Source organism: Poeciliopsis prolifica, unplaced genomic scaffold, assembly GCF_027474105.1.
Source record: "Poeciliopsis prolifica strain line A6 unplaced genomic scaffold, Auburn_PproV2 SCAFFOLD042, whole genome shotgun sequence".
Lineage (NCBI taxonomy): Eukaryota > Metazoa > Chordata > Actinopteri > Cyprinodontiformes > Poeciliidae > Poeciliopsis > Poeciliopsis prolifica.
Genome location: NW_026562417.1, coordinates 922,883 through 939,347, shown reverse-complemented (window position 1 = coordinate 939,347; position 16,465 = coordinate 922,883). Strand labels below are relative to the sequence as shown.

General features: G+C 41.1%; 1 protein-coding gene across 3 annotated transcripts in view; it reads left to right on the top strand.

Moving 5' to 3' along the window:
• tafa5a (TAFA chemokine like family member 5a) overlaps window positions 1-16,465 on the top strand; it is a 147,405-nt gene that overhangs the window by 28,970 nt on the left and 101,970 nt on the right. The window contains exon 1 of one of the 3 annotated variants that reach the window (XR_008607714.1): window positions 13,345-13,874. The exons of the other annotated variants lie outside the window; for them this stretch is intronic. The gene's annotated coding sequence lies outside the window, so the exon portion shown is untranslated. Of the gene's footprint in view, window positions 1-13,344; window positions 13,875-16,465 lie in introns of those variants that run through there. 3 annotated transcript variants of the gene reach the window in all.

Below are 16,465 nucleotides of genomic sequence, written 5' to 3'. Positions count from 1 at the left end.
ACACAATGTGTCAAAATTACTCCTGGCATCATTACAACGGTAAAAACTCGAGTAAATTGCAAAACATGTAGCAAAGGTATTGATTTATTCTAATGAGGTTTGATGAAAGTACCTAGAACTGAAAGCAGGAACACGTTAAAGGTCACTGCCTTGACTTTTTTTGTGGCGTTCTTGAATCTTTGATGAATTATGTTGGGATTTTTTTCTCTCTTCTGGTTGTGGTTACTGGCATTATAGGGAACATATTTATTTGTCTTCATGAAATAGATTGATATTGGTTTCTGTTGGTTGTGGCAACCCAGGCTTGAAATCAGTCGTGTTTGTAAACACTTCATTTATCACTGGGAAATGCTAATATGTTTAATATCTTTAACTGCTTCCTAATTGTCATTTTTCCACATATTTAAATTTGATGAAAGAATTGTGAATGAAAACAAAAACTGCATACACTAGGTTCTGTGGACAATATGAAGTCCCCAAACGTTTAAGAGATGTGCTCCACACATTTAGAGCCACAATCTTTTTTTTTGTAGGTTTTTTTTTTTCCATGCCACCTTTTTTTTAACCCCGTGAAAGAGCTTGTTGCTGAACAAGTTCCAGAGTATGAAGTCAACACAAGCTGCCTGCATGCATGCGTGTGTGTGTGTGTGTGTGTGTGCACGGCAGCCATTCGGGCATCATGCGGCCGACTGTATCAAACAGAAAACAGGCGTGCCAGCCACACTTCTGTTCCGCCCACAAAGGGGACGCAGGGTGAAAATGCCGTGCTGAAGAGAAGGGGTGAACACGGGGTAAACACAGGGGTTGCTAAGGCAACAATGGGGATTTGCGATACCGATGGGGGACGGGTGGATGGCCGAGTGGCCTGAAAAGTCTGCCAGGCACCCGACTTCCCCTGCACAGATGGAGCACCCTCCCCTCCTCCTCCTTTTTTTCTTTTTTTCCCCATCTCCTCCTCTGACTCTGCTCCGGACTGACTGAGCAGCCTGCAGACTGTGAAAGATGCGTGTGCGAGGAATTTTTCGGGTGTGAAGCCACATCCGAACAACGGATTATTAGTCTGAAGGGTTTTATTGTGTTTCCGGGAGAGTCTCTGAAGGGATTTCGTCAGGACGGAAGGCAGTATTTGCTTTTATTATACTGTACGACGTGAGGTGGTTGAAATGCCTTCAGAAAGCGGGGGGAGAAACAACAACCCCAAAACAAAACAAGAAAAAAAAGAAGAGAAAAACACGCACACACTTCAACCCATTTTTATGTCATTCTTTTATGCTTATGGGCCTTGAATCAATCAATAAATAACAAAAATGTGTTTTTATTATTATTATTATTCTTTAATTCCAATGTGCTTCTGCAAGCAGAATACTGTTGGGGGAATAAATATGTAAATGCTCTGCGCTGCTGTGAAACCTTGTCGTCACCCTCGGAGCAGTTTGGGCCTACTTTAAATGCAAACACATGAGTGATCAGAGACGGAGCTTTGCATGATAACGCTCTTCTCCGGAAAGCTTTTATGACGTGCACTCTATTTTCTTCCCCCTTTTTTCCCCTCCTCTAATCACGTCAACCTTCCGGCTTGAGTTCGCTTTCCTCACACATGCAGTAAAGTTGGCTTTTTTGTATTTATTTATTTATTTTGTTGGCCTTTATTACTGTTGGTATTCATGTAAACTACATGAATTTCTATTTTTTTTCTTTTCTTTTTTCCTCTTTAATCTTTTTATTTTTGTTTTTTTTCTCATAAACTGAGGGGCGCTGGGCCCCACAGACGCTAGCTCATCATTTGCATTTCACGTGTCATATTTGCCGTTTAGCAAATATGACACGTGATATTTGCTAAACGGCAAATATCACGTACATATTTTCCAGTTACAAATCCTAAATTGAGGCTGATTTTTGTAACGTTTGAAGCTTTGACCCTCTCACACTGACTGTAGATGATTCTGATTCCACTCTAAGATCCACGGAATAAGACGACGCAGGACAAAATAACATGTGGATTTACTTTCAGTTTTTCTTTGCGTTATTTGCATAAACTTTATTTTGCTGCACAAATATTGCATTGACCTTAATTTTTTTTTACGTTTCCTTGACTCTCAGTGCGTTGTGTTGTATGCGGAACAATTTACAAGTTGCTGTGCACTTTCAGGTACAATGTGGACCTTTAAAACTTCTTTTTACTTATTTGTTGAAACATTCACTATGTGCTGACTAAAAATACTGACACAGATAATCTGAAAAACTGGCACTCCTCTATCTTCTCCCAGTGCTTATTAGAAACAGCCAATCAGAGCCAGGAGAATCTTAGAACTGTCAATCATGCCCATGTATGTGCCTCTCACTCCCTATTTCTCCTCCCACTTGCTTTCTCCTAAGATACAGCTTCTTTGCATCAGCAACGCCTGTCATGAATGCTAAGAGTAGTTAGCATAGCCACCGATAATAGCGAGTAACGGGGAGTTGTTTCTGTGCCATTAGCACCTTTAGCAGTGCATTCATGAGTGTGATTGACAACACAAAGACCCTCCTCCGGGCTGAGATTGGTTGTTTTTGATCGGGAGGGGCCCAGTACCTCAGGGAGGAAGTGGAAGTGATTGACCTCTCATGTCACAAATCAGATGCTGGAGCTTGAACCAGTATTTTTGAGTTAAGCATTTTCTGTTCTAAATAAAGTAAGTAATACATACTCCACCTTTCCAAAAATATTTTGGTTTGAAAAAAATGAAACCCCTCTGTTTTTGCTCTGCGGTGTCATGCAGTGGAACGTCTCTATGTGCCACATAAACTGAAACATTTGACTTCACCTTGACTTTTTCTGCGTCAGCCCCTACAGTGAAAACAAGACCAGACATTTGTGCCCTTGGCAACTACAAAAGGAGATGATTATCAGAGACCGAGCTGATGTCTTTGTGTGCGTACGTGCGTGTTTGTGTGTCCATAAATACAGCACCCATGCTGTTTGTGTGTGTGTGCGTGTGTAGGTGGGTGTGTGTGTGTGTGTGTGTAGGAGAAATGCGATGATGAATTTGTTTGAGGCTGCCTTTGACTCATGCGGGATTCAACCTTATGTGCCTCCTCTCCTGTACATCTAAGGGTGCTGGCAGGTGAGTGGAGTGAGAGGGAAGGGGTAAGTCCATCTAAAAATCATGAGAATTCTCTTCTTTACACACACACACTGATATATGTATTTATCACAGCAAGAGGCTGTACATCAGGGGTGCCTGAAGTGGGTCCTCAAGGTCCGGCATCCTGCAATTTTTAGTTCTTTCCCTGCTGATACCAACATCCTTTTCAGCCTCTAATGAGCCGTCATCGGACCCAGGTGCGTTAAACCGGGGAGAGAACTAGAACATGCAGGACGCCGGCCCTGGAGGACCCACTTTGGGCACCCCAGTGTTTGATGGTAAGGGGCCATCAAGAAAACATGTGGCCCTTGCCAGCATATTCCTAAACTAATCTCATGTCTTCTTTTGTTGCTGGGCGACCCAAAGGTTAGCCGCGTTATCACATATACATATATTAGCTTCCCTTGCCATTTCACTGAAATACGTTTCATAGAATTAGAATCCCAAACTTCAAGTTCTGTACATTTTCAGTCTGTGGTTTTGAATTGTGTCTATGAATAAGAACGCATGAATATTTACTCCTGGATAAATATTGACAATTGCATCTAGAAGAATCATCTTGATCAGATAAGACCAAAACGTAACTTTTTTTTTTTTTGCCCACATTCAAAACATGTGGCAGAAAAAACAAAACACAACATGGAGGTTTTCTGTTGTGAAAATTATTTTATTTTATTTTATTTTTTCAGGGAAAACTGAACGGAGCGATTCAAGTGGAAATGTTTTTCGAGGCAAAACTTGCAGAACTTTGTGCTTGTGCATTTCTTTGTTTGCTTCTTCACAGAAAATTCGTATAAAACACATTTGTGGGGATAACATAAAAAAATGGAAAAAACAAAAAACAAAAAAAAAACCTTCAAGTGGAGTCACTCTGGGCTTTCCAAATTTACTCTTGGGTCCCTTTTGCAGGACTTTTGTAGTCATTAGTAACAAAAGAAAGATACAAAAAAAATCTGAATATGGCTGCTGCTTGAAATGAGTATCATTCACTGTTATGTTTGCCCTTCAACTAAAAAGCCTCTTGATAACCTGGGAATTAGTCAGAGCATTTTCTTTTTCTTATTTTTTCTCTTTTAAAGCCAGAGTTTCAGTTTATTGCAGTGCAGGTGGCACCGCATCTTCTGTGCTGTGGAATAAGATATGAAGGTGGAGCGGCTTCATCTCTGTAGCCGGGGATAATGGGATTCCTGGCCATATTTTCGCCGTATACAGAGACAAAGCCAAGTTGGAATCAGCGACTGATCCCCTTGTCTGTTTAGTGCTGGCAGAGAGAGTTTGAACCCTGCAGAGGCCGGGGGATGGCGCTCCGTCTTTGAGCCTTTTCCTTGTATTCTTTTATTCATTTTACCCTTGAGCAGCGCGATGACTCCTGTGGTTAACAATGCTGCCTCAGAGCTGCACGGTTGCCAGTTCAAATCTGAGTCGGCGCATTTTTGTGTAGGCTTGCCATGTTCTCCCCATGCATGGATGGGTTTTTTTACTGGGCGCCTCGGAATCAAACGAGCGTGCGTTTTTAGCGTGAATAATACATGGAAATGGTGCTAATCGTGAATGTGTTTGTCAGGCTTTCATGCAGACGTTTACATTTCTCTTCTGCTGATTTGTCTTTTTCTATCAAACAGTTTTTTTCTTGGGCCCTTCAGTTTAAATTTGGATCAAGAATTATGTACAAATGTACTAAATGTGTTTTTAATTGATTTGTGGTAAGTGACACATCTAAAATTTGAGTGTGTCATCTAAGGCACTCCACACCAAAGCAATTCAACAACTCCTATGGTGAATGGCTAATTTATTCAGCTATGCATTAAAGTGCATTGTTTCCATTGACTTTCCATCGATGTGGAAAGCCAAATGTACTTTAAATGTTGCTGCGCCGATCAGTGAATCATGACATCTCCCAGATTAAGTTAAAAATAAATCTGTGTGTAAATTGTTGTATGGGCTGAAATGTTTGCAGTTTGAATCATCAGTGTAAGAATTGGTCTGCCAAAATAAGTGCAAAACATGGAATTGCCATTAATTAAATTTAATTCTGTGTTTACTTAGCCTGAAATTGACAAATGTACCAAGTAATGGGTTATGTGCAGACCTAGCTTTAAAGTCTGTTATTGTGCCTATTTTTAAACCAGCTTTACCTAAAAGCCTGAGTCTGCAGCAGTTGTCCATCAGTTGTCTGCTGTGACAAACAGGCACTGCTAGTCTGACGTTTTTTTTTTTTTTTTTTTTTTTCACAGGAGCATTGCTAAAAAATTGTGAATCATCTTGGTGTCACTCTATGAGCTGTCTCCCCTCACTCTCCAAGAGATGAAAATTAATTTTCTCATGTCTCACCCTTTCACCTACCTCTCCGACTACCAGGCTCCATTATGTCTTCATTTCACTTTTCTTTTTTTTTTTTTTGTATTTCTCTCTGTTTGTTTGCAGCCATCTAATAATTACATGTTTTTTTTTCTTTCGAATGTCGCGTTTCTGTTCCCTCAGAGATGACTTGCGACAGGGTTACTCAAGGTCACAGCAATCTGGAGAGAGAGGACGGCTCTTTTCGCTCCGTCTTTCTTTGTTTTGTTTCGTCTTGTTTTTCATCTCGCGCCAGTTTTTCATGCGGCTGCTAAATGTTATTATGGGCCAATGCTGTTGCTGCTTTTCTCAATTTCCGCCCTGTTGCTTTTCGTTCCGGGTCGACATGAGGCAGGAGGTCCGTCGATTATTTTCAAATACGCTCCGCAGCGCAATGAAATGGGTAAACTTAGCTTTTAGGTTTAAGATTAATACATCAAGATGCAAACAAATTGCAGTGATATAGATATCAATCCCATGACTGTATAAACTGGACAAGTGAGGTTCTCTGGAAACTGCTTGGTTAAGATCTTATGTTTATCAACACTACATTGTCTCATTTGACCTTTATTAAAGGTCATCTTTGGGCTTCCTCAAGGCTTCCTTCTTGGGTTTTGTCTATATGTTCTCACAACAAACAAAGTTCGAAATCATCCAGCAGCTACTCTAACGATAACATGCAAGAAAGTCATAATTTGAATTACTTAATTAGCCTTCTATTTAAATTTTTTTAAAAAGTAAAAAGTACTAAAATAGCAGAATACCAGAGAAGCAGCATTCCGCTACAACGCACCACAAATCTGGAACAAATCTGCAAAACAGCTGAAATGTTGAGTTAGTTGCTTTTGAAACATCATAAATGAAACACTGATAAACATTCTGATGTGCATTAATGCCATGTTGACTGTCTTCTTTGACTGTAATTTTGAGTTTTTATGACATAAAGCACTTTGAGTGGCCTTGACGCTGAAATGTGCTGCACAAATAAATCAAATCAACTCGATCGATAAATTGAACGGGTTCCTATTAAAACAGGACACCGAATTTTCTTACGTTTAGGAAATTTGCATATAATAGAAATATATTTCAGATTTGCTCCTTCAGTTAGAGTAGCGGACTCGAGATGTGCTTTCATTAATCATTTTAAAATTTCCTTTTACTTAACGCTCACGTTTTGCCATTACTCGTAATGTAATAACCTCTTACATCATGTTTAAATACTGCTTTTACAAATATCACTTTTCCTTACTGCATTTATTAGCCTAAAACAAGGAAGATTTAAATTGTTTTTTTGCTTTTTTTGTTTGCTTCAAAACAAATTTGATATTCTACCTCGTATATGCAAATACCGGTGCAGAAAAAAAGCCCACATTTCTCCTCCCTCCCTTGCCGGAGGCCCCCGTTCCTGACGGAGGAAGACGTTTCGCACATAAAAGATTGGTATGAAAATTGAAACTCGCGTCTGTTAACTTTCCCTCGGTCAATTCAGAGCATCATGAAAAGTGTGGCTCATTTAATCCTGATAGAGTATTGATTTTTCATTACATGGTAACAGATTGAATATGACGTTTTCATTACAATAGTTGATCAATATTTAAATGATGAAGTCAGCTTTCCACTTGAGCCGTGTGCTTTGAAAGTGAACTGAACTATGATAACCTTGCTGCGCAATGCTTTTTTCCCCTACAACTTGGCTATGATTTATTGAGCAGTGTTTGAAGTTGAGATATTTCTGAAACAGTAAAAGATATAAATCATTTTAATAATGTCCTTTTTGTTCTGAAATGTTCCCTTTTAATTTCACAAACAAACGCCAGCCACATTTTTGAGCTTTTAGTGTATATTTTGCACTTTCTGGTGCTTCTACTGTTCAAACATTTATTCTATGTTACAAATAGGGACATATTGCCAGTATTTATTGAAAATGTTCATTATTTTGTACAGTATAGATCCGGTCGTCTCATGTTGCATTTGTGCACATGCAGCTGTTTAGACCCTGAAGCTTTTAAGGCAGCATTGATGTGCCTCCTATGCAGTACAAACATGTCTGATTTAAGTATTTTAATATTTTGCATGACAATGAGAAAGGAAAACATAACATACTGACTGCCCGTCATTCATCCACCCATTATGCAGTTCCATAAAAAGCACATGTGATCCAAAATGTCCAAAGTCAATTCCCTCTCGAGTGCTTTACTCGTAGAAAAATAAAAAAAATAAACACACTCAAAATCCATGTGGTGGTTGAGTAAATGAAATTCTACCGCAGTTATAACTCCTTCTGTTCATAACCTGTTTTATAGACGTAAAACATTAGTATAGGATACAATCCTGTGCCATCCAGTTCTTTTTTTTTTCCGTAAAATGATATATGTGGTTGTGAAGGGTTCAGACATTGACAACAAAGATGTTTCATAGAGATAAAGTGATGCTTTTACAGCAGAGAACATCGTGCAACTGATGGGTAAGCCGGTTGTATTATTGTACAAATTTGAGCATTTGTATATTAGAGAAAGTTTCCTGGCATATTCGAGTTTCATTTTAATCTATGCAAACTTCTCACTTGAGTGGAAGCCAACCGTTTAAAGCTTGCATTCATGTTTTGACAGAAATCCCAACTAGCTAGAAAAATGAAAGCATAAAACCAGGAGGACCTGCAGACTACTCACAGAAAGGTCTAAATTTTGTTCCAAATCGTGACTAGTTCGGCTCTGCGGGTTCCCAGAAATTTGCCGCCGGCAAATACTTGGATAGAATATAATTTTCTATGAGCTTCAGTAAAAGAAAACAAGTGAATGTGTTCAATTTTTTTTTGTCTTTTTTTTGCTAATGCCAGCTATGAAAAGAGTGCTTTAGTTGAAGGGAGACAAGTTGCTAACACAGACAGGTATGAATGAATCAATATAATAACTGTGTTGCTTGCAGATTGTTCTGTATCTGTTACCATTTGTGGCTCAATGTGGAGAAAGAAATCCTAATAAACTTGCGCTGTGCACTTTTTCAAATATTTTATTCTTTTATATATTTTAATCTCCTGTCAGGCAGCTAATAAACCCTTTCCCAAGCTTAATAAGCCATCTTCTATGGTTGTATCTTTCGGAGCTCATCTTTCTATCTTTAGATTTCATTCTTTTTGTCTGGTTCCCTGATAAGATATACCAGACAATTGAACACGCGCGCGCACACACACTTTGCAGAATAATTAACCGACATCTTTTCTCAGATATGTTGTTATATACAAAGACATGAAAATGACAGATGTTTGACGGGAGGCGGCTTGATTGATTATTTCCTGTGAGAATCTTGGTTTTCTTTCCTGTGTGCATCAAATGATTGACAGTAAGAAGAGCAGCACACTGCCAGTCATGTAACAAAATGGGTTTGTGATCTGATTTAGATGCTCGGTCTTATTCCTCTGACGTGTTCCGGTCAACTCACAGAGGTAAAAATAAAAAATGCAAAAACTAAAGTCAAAACCAAGATTAGTTATTCTAACCTAGAAAACATGTCATGGTATTTCATTCACAAGTTACATAATACCTTCTGCATAATGTAGTTGCATAACTCAAACTAGGATGATGGGACTGATTGGCTTCCACAAGTTTGGATTATTTAATCCAGAGGTAGATTAAAGTAGCAGAGGCGAAGACGAGTTTTCGACAATTGATTGGCTGTAGGCGTCACATCAGCACCCAGAGGGTCCCTATGCCGTTTTGTTCCAAATCTAAAATATGCGTATCACCTTCTTGTTTTTGTTGTAGGAACTGATATTGGAGTCTCGCTCATGCATTTTCTCCAGCATTGCACTCTGAATCCAGGAAGCCGTCAGCGATTGTGGAGGTTTGATGACCTCAGCATAAGGGATGGAGCAGAGTTGGGCAGAGTTCAACCATTCATTCCTTTCTGATATTTTGTTCAACACATGGGAACAGCAAAAAGGGGGTACCAATCCCTTGGAAGAGGATAAAGACCCATAAAATCACAAATTAACCAACATACCACCAGCAGTTGATATAAGCTGCTTTCAGGGTGTTTTTCACACCTGATAGTCCAGTACTGGGTTTGATTAGGGACCAAAATTGGAGCATTTGTTCCATTTTCAGCTGGTGGCGTTTCAAATGAACCCAAACATTTTGAAAAATCTATTCATCGTCACCCGGTGCATCGTCACCTGTTCCGGCGACGCACCAACAACCATCCTTCACGAAATGTAAAGAAAATGGCGTAGTAGCAAATTTGAGCAGCTGTAGAATTTCTCATTTGTCACTGGCAGAAGACCAGGTCACTGGCAGAAGACCAGGAGCCAATTTTCCAACTAGTGGTATACTTGTGTGCATTTTCCTGGGTTGAATTTACCCAGAATGCCCAGCGTCATAGTTCATTTCCTGTTTTTGGAGTGGTCTCCAGACGCATTGAAACCACATCAGAGTTCACTTCAACCGAACCAGGGTTTTATTTAGGTAGACCAGAGATCGATTGTGCGTTCACACCTCCCCATACAAACCAGACTTTCTCGGCAAACGAGGTAGAGTTTGATTGATGTGGATTAAACAGGGCTGGTGTGAATGCTCCCTTCAACACATTCCTGATTCCTGGTTTCAGCCCAAAACCACCTTAAAGTGACTGTTGCTGAAAAGGTCAATACTCGCTTTCCCTTACCAAAGCACACGCTTTCAGTGCGTCACTTTACGCTTAGTAAGCGCCACATAATTGCAATTTGGCATTTATGTTTTCTTGATGACCATATAGTTTCAAACATTACTAAATTTATAGGCACTTTAATTCTTGAGAGTAAGAAAGTAACTGGGGAGAGCAATAAATGTTCCTGCTTTGGATTATGGGAACGCATATCTTCCATCTGGTTATTTTTAGATGATAAATTTCGGTGAAAACTTGCGGGAGAATGCTGAGTCCCTTTTTCATGGACATCCAGGATTTACTAGCTGCACTTGAAGCCCCAGTAGAGCGCTCCACCCCGCTGCGACTTCTTTCCTCAGTAATTGGGGGTCTTTGTAACATTTATTCAATTATTAGTTTATTAGGTTCTTCGGGGACTTTATGCAGAGACCAGCTGATCTCAGAGGCCCAAAGGCAGTTTTGTTTCTTGACAGCAGCAGCGTGTTCATCTGCCTAAACAATATTACCGCCACCTGTCTGAGGACAAAGTCACATTGGCGGGGTTTGGATGACGGGACTCCGTGACACCTCAACCTTTTTTTTCCTTTTCTTTTTTTTAAAATCTTCGATTAAAAATTAAGGATGTCGCTGTTGGACACCCTGCAGGACACGGGCTGCGTGTTCCAGGTTTTTCCCCTGATTAAGACCTTCAGATTTATTGGCTGAGGGAAATAATGGGAAACACAGTGAATGGAGAAGTTTTAGGCCATTACTCACAGCTTTTATTGGCATGAGCTCTGGCTGGCGCACAGCCAGTGACCTGCACAAAGGACAAAGAAAGTAACGCCTCTCCTGGCTCCTGGCAAGGAAAAGCACAGGAACGCGGCTCGGGCGTACGGCAGGAGAAAGTAAGAGGAGACATGGAAGCACTGAAGGTGAATGAGGTGTAATTAGTAAATAATTTTTAGAAGAGCTATCTCGACTTTACGGCGTCTGGCCAGGTTGTTCCTCAAGGACTCCGAGCGCAAAAGTTCAGCTTCACGTACAAGAAGATAAGATTCAGAATTGAACCATTTTCCAATTCAAAACCAAAAATGTGACAAATACTTCATTGTGATTAAAAACTCATTTGACATAACTGAATTCAAACAATTCTGTCATCTGAAACACTTACTGCCTGTTTTGGCTGCCCAGGTTGATTCAAATCGTTACGTCTGTGGGGAAAGTTTAGTTCTCACAAAGAAAAAAGTTCTGCTGGGGAAACTTTCTGTGTTTCACTCTCCGTCTTGTATTACAACATTTAGCAGTGGCACAAAAAAAAAAAAAAAGCAAAATCAGATGAAAGAAATCTGCAAGGGGGCAAATATCTTTTCACACCTTCCTTCCTTTGCGCAAACACAGCTTTGGACGTCCTCAGCTGGCTAACAATTTGAATTCGTTCTGTTTTTTAAAAAACAGATTTCAGTCAGTTGTGAGTCCCTTGAATGTTCTGTTGATTGATTGATCATCACGATTAATTCCATCCATCAGTTCTTTTGGCGACATTTTATAAGACAAGGCAAGCGCAACATTTCTGACACGCGCTTCTGTTTTGTCGCTACCGGAAGATGGCAACTCTGTGAAATCTTGCGATTGGTTGCTAAGCAGAATCAGACCGATCCTCTCGTCTCTTCTTCTTAATTAGAATATTTTTTTATTTTTTTAAGTCATATTTATAGCTCGTTGCTCTTCCAGCGAAGCCGCGCTGCTATAGGCTCAGCATGTGTAAATGTCAGGCTCTCACTCCCACACAAGCCACAAGCAAACACGGAGTCTTTCCACACCAAATCCTCGCAGAGATTACATCTCTGTTAATTACCTTCCTTTGCGGTGGATGGACGAACTGATGCGTGCATCCGCTGCGTGAACGTGCAAACTTTGCCGTATACAAACAAATGGAGGTGGGTGTGGGGTCAAAGTCAAACACACACTTGATCTGGGCCCACAGAGACAGTTAGCGTCTAATTAGGTCTGATATCTATGGCAGCCAACCTTATTGACGTTGCTATCTTACAATTTTTATTTTTACTTCTCCTTCATTGGGATAGTTGCAAAGTGACGAATAGGCTACCTGTCCTACCTGAGCTCTTGGTCTCTGCAGCTCCTCCAGAGCTGCTGTGGATTTTGTCTGCACACTGCCAAAGCTCATCAGTGTGACTGGATATTCAGCTGCACTCAAAACGATCGATACTGATATTTGGAGAGTTCAATGCGTCGTTTTCTAAGTGCTCTCTGCCACAACCGGCCCTTTAAGGACATTCGTCCTGATACGGCCCAACATGAAAATAAGTTCCACACACCTGCCTTCACGGAAACACATTTTGTTTTTGGATTGTTCCGCTTCTGAGAACCAAAAGGAAAAGAGGGTTTAATAATACAAACCGTGCTTTTGGATCCGTGTTTTGATCTGTGTAACTTGTGTTGGGTATCATTTTCAAAGAGTCTCTCAGCCTGGGTTCATCAAAGCCATATTTCCCCGACTTCCATATCTGCATCGTCCCTGAATGAAGTGAAGGATGTCACCTTTATATAGGAAAACAAAAAAAAAATTTTTTTTGAATGCTCAAAACAATGCCACCATCACTTTGAGTCCCTGTAGGAGGGAACACACTAAGTGTGCGATCTTCATGCGTTATAGATGGAGATTATTTTGGAGAAGTTGTGACGTAACCTGGAGCTAAGCAGAGGAGATGTGTGTGTGTGTGTGTGTGTGTGTGTGTGTGCGTGTGTGTGTGTGTGATGGGAGGAGGGTGGGGGGAGGGGGGTATTTTTCCTCCTAGGAATACACACACAAAATATCTGCTGGTCGCCACTGGGATCCAAGCTTTTGCACAACCTGTTCTCGGGTCAAAACAAAAGAACCAAAGTGGGGGACATGATACTCCGATGGAGATGATGCAGTCGAGATGTTGACCTCGCCGTCGCTGTGCGTAAACGTGAAGAGTTGAATCTGAGAGAGAGAAAGAGAGAGAGAGAGAGAGAGAGACCGATCCAAAGAGAGAGAGAGAGGAAGGAGGGAGGGAGGGGGGCTGCGAGGCGACTTTGGCTGCCAGTGTGCGCCTCTACCTCTCCAGCAGCGGGAGAGATGTGCGTAACATGCAGCGGAGAGCGGTAACGGTCGCCCGTGGAGCCGCCGTGCGCACTCGAAGAGGGAGCAGCCCGCTTTCCTGATCCGATGAGAGAAGCGACTCATCTAAATGAGAATTTTTTTTCTTTTTTTAAAAAAAAAACAAGAAATCGAAGATGCCAGCAGCTCAGCGACTGATCGGGGGTTAAATCGCTCTGACGCAAACCAGCGCGCATCCGACTGTTTTCTTTTTTTAGTTCTCTCTCTCTATTTTTATTTTTTTTTGCTGGAATCCCATCCAAAACTGGACGATACATATTATTATTGTTTTTTTCATTTATTTCTTTAATCTCCTGCACGATGAACGTTGACTTGCACGGACCGCTGAGAAGGAACCGGTGCGTGTCTGCGGGCTGATCCACCACCACCTCGTCCTCCTCCTCCTCCTAGGCCCCCCCAACCCTTCCGCTGTACTCCCACCCCAGCTCAACACCACCGCTGCACGGCTGTGTCGGTCCTCGGCAAAAAAAAAAAAAAAAAAAAATCGGACTCCCCACCCCTTCCTCCTCCTCCCCCCTCTCTCCCACAGACGCCCAGGATGCAGCTGCTCCGAGTTGCGTGGGCACTGACCGGAGCGGCGATCTGCTGCTTCCTCATCCTCCTCATCCACTCGCGCCTGCTCAAAGAAGGTAAAAGCCGCTCACCAGTCACGCGCTGGTCTGTCTCTTTTACGTGCGCGATTGTTTCTTGGAAGTGCGCGTCCTCTGCGGACGGATTTGCACTTTTTTTTGCTCTGAAAAAACGAGCAACCAATCGGGGATTGGGGGGATGCAGGGGTGGGAGAGAAGTGTTTGATTTAAAAAAAAAAAAAAAAAAGCATCATCAACAAGTAATCCGCCACGTTTTTTTTTTTTTGTTGTTTTTTTTAAGCGTTGCAAATAATAATTTGGGGATGAATGCATAAAGGAAGCCCAATAAACTTCACAAACGTTTTCAATAGATGGCACTAGAGTCTAGCTTTAGGGTAACGTTGAGGTCAAGCGGTTTTAATGCACCCATGTTCACCCTTTATTGTGTTTTCTCACCTGTTCCATCAACCAAATATTTATTGTGGTCCGCTTGGGCCTGGCAGACATGGTCACAGCATGGTGGAGCAGTTCAGTCCCCTTTATTTATTCTCTTTTTTTTTTTTGGTGGAGGGAATCAGATAATTAATGGAGTGTCATTCGCTGACATTCAGCTGTGAATGGCATGTGGTTTAATGAGTCACAACTTGACTGATGTTTCCGCCTGGCAGATTATTCCCTGCAACCAGTCATTAATTCCACCTACAATGCGGCACAATAAATACAAATCACATGCGTCTGCCGGGAGACCTTCCTGCAAGAGCTCACTTACTCTTTATGGAAGTCGTAACACTGCAAAGCTGAGGAATTGCTGTACAGTGTAAAGCTTGCTAAAGAGACAAAAAACATAAAAAAACAACAACAACAACAAAACCCAACTCCACTTACTATTCCCTTGATGGAAGCACACCCAGAGGGCAAGCAATCTGTTACAGGGAACAGTCATGGGTTGCTTTTGTGGGATTTTTGAAAAGCTTCACTTGAGATGATGTGCCGTCCAGTCTACCGCCTCCAGTACAATGCAGATATTCAGGTCATATTCAGACAATTTTACATAAAAAAAGAAAACAAAGTTGTTTGGTTTTTGCAGATTTGTAAAAGATGTCAGGATGCATCCCTGAATTCTCATCACCAGATTTGGAAACGCCTCTCAGAAGTGTGTGCGTGTGTGTTTTTGTCTGGTCTGTTTCCTTAGAGGTTTCATTCAGGTGCGAAGTTAAACAAACTTAAAACATGTGCTATTGTTCAACAGCCAAGTCAGTGTGTTCTGTCTATGAAGGTACATCTTGGGCGCAGTCAGTCTGGCAGATTTGAACCCGACACCGTTCCCTCGAAGCAAGCCCATCTCACTGCATATTCATCATCAAATATTGCGTCAGTGAAAGCCTGTCATGGTCCTACAAACCGGGTTCTCGTTGAAACTCTTACAATACAAGAATGGCCCCCATATCCTTATCGCTATAATGGCCTTAAAATAATCCCTTTCTTAAAAAAAAACAAAAAAAACATTAAGTATGAAAGGTAGTACCTTCCATTTTACTAGACTGGTGCATGAGGTTAGAAGTGAAAAACTGGCTTTTCCAATGGCATTTATTTGAATTCATGTTTTGCCTTTCCAACTTTTCTGGCTACAAAATCATTGGGGGTAAAGGAAACAACCTTTCCAGCCTTTCAGTCTATGACTCAAAGCTGAATCATCATACTACCAAGGTCAAAATCAATCTCCCACTGTTGCAACTTTAAATTGTCGAGAAAGATAGTGACAATACTATAAAGGTTGAGTCAGCTGCCTGTAGAGCCCGGTGTAGCAATGATAGACAGTCTTTAAAAAACCCACAAGACTCGAGGTGAAACAACATGGTGACAATGTGCAACGTGTCCTTTGATGCCCTTGAGATCACTTAGCTTTTTACGTTTTAGATGTTTGGTTGGTATTATTTTATTTTAGAACACATTGCACTCGAGTCTATTTAAATAAGCCAGTGAAAACAAGTAGGGCTGGGCAATATAAGCGTTCATCAGTCTTCCGATAATTGATGTGTTTTATAGATTGAAACATCTAAAATACAGCCGAACTGGTGATGTGACCCTTTGTCTTTTTCCAGAATTTCCTCTCGATCTGTTTTACTATAATTTTCTCCCTTCACTTCATTTTGATCCTTTTATTTTTTGTGATTGGCCATGGTGATGATACTGCTAGTGTGAACATTTCTCAATAGATTGTTGCTAGCTTAGCAGCTGTAAGTTTGTTGATGCCACTCACCTTACTTAGCTGGACGGGAGGCATTAAGTGGCTAAATCCTTTCCTCTGCCTACAACCCCCAGAAAGCTGTGCGGTTCTGGATTGCAGTTCACTGGAATGATCCGATATTCTTTCGTACGCATTGTCAATTGAAATTGATCACGTGTCTTTTGCACATGATGTCGTAATTGTCCTAAGAGACGTGGAGAAGAACATCTCAATCCACGTCTTAGATGCCTTCTTTCCTGAAATATCACCAAGAGTGTTAGTCAACCAGCTGCAGTTGGATGTTTGAGCCACAAGGTGAGGTACTTCCAGCAACGTGAAGGCTGACTTGGGGAAGGTTCGCTTGGCTTTGCGGTTTGAAGATAGAATGTAGCGATGGCAGAGGCAAAATCAGATACAAGATAAT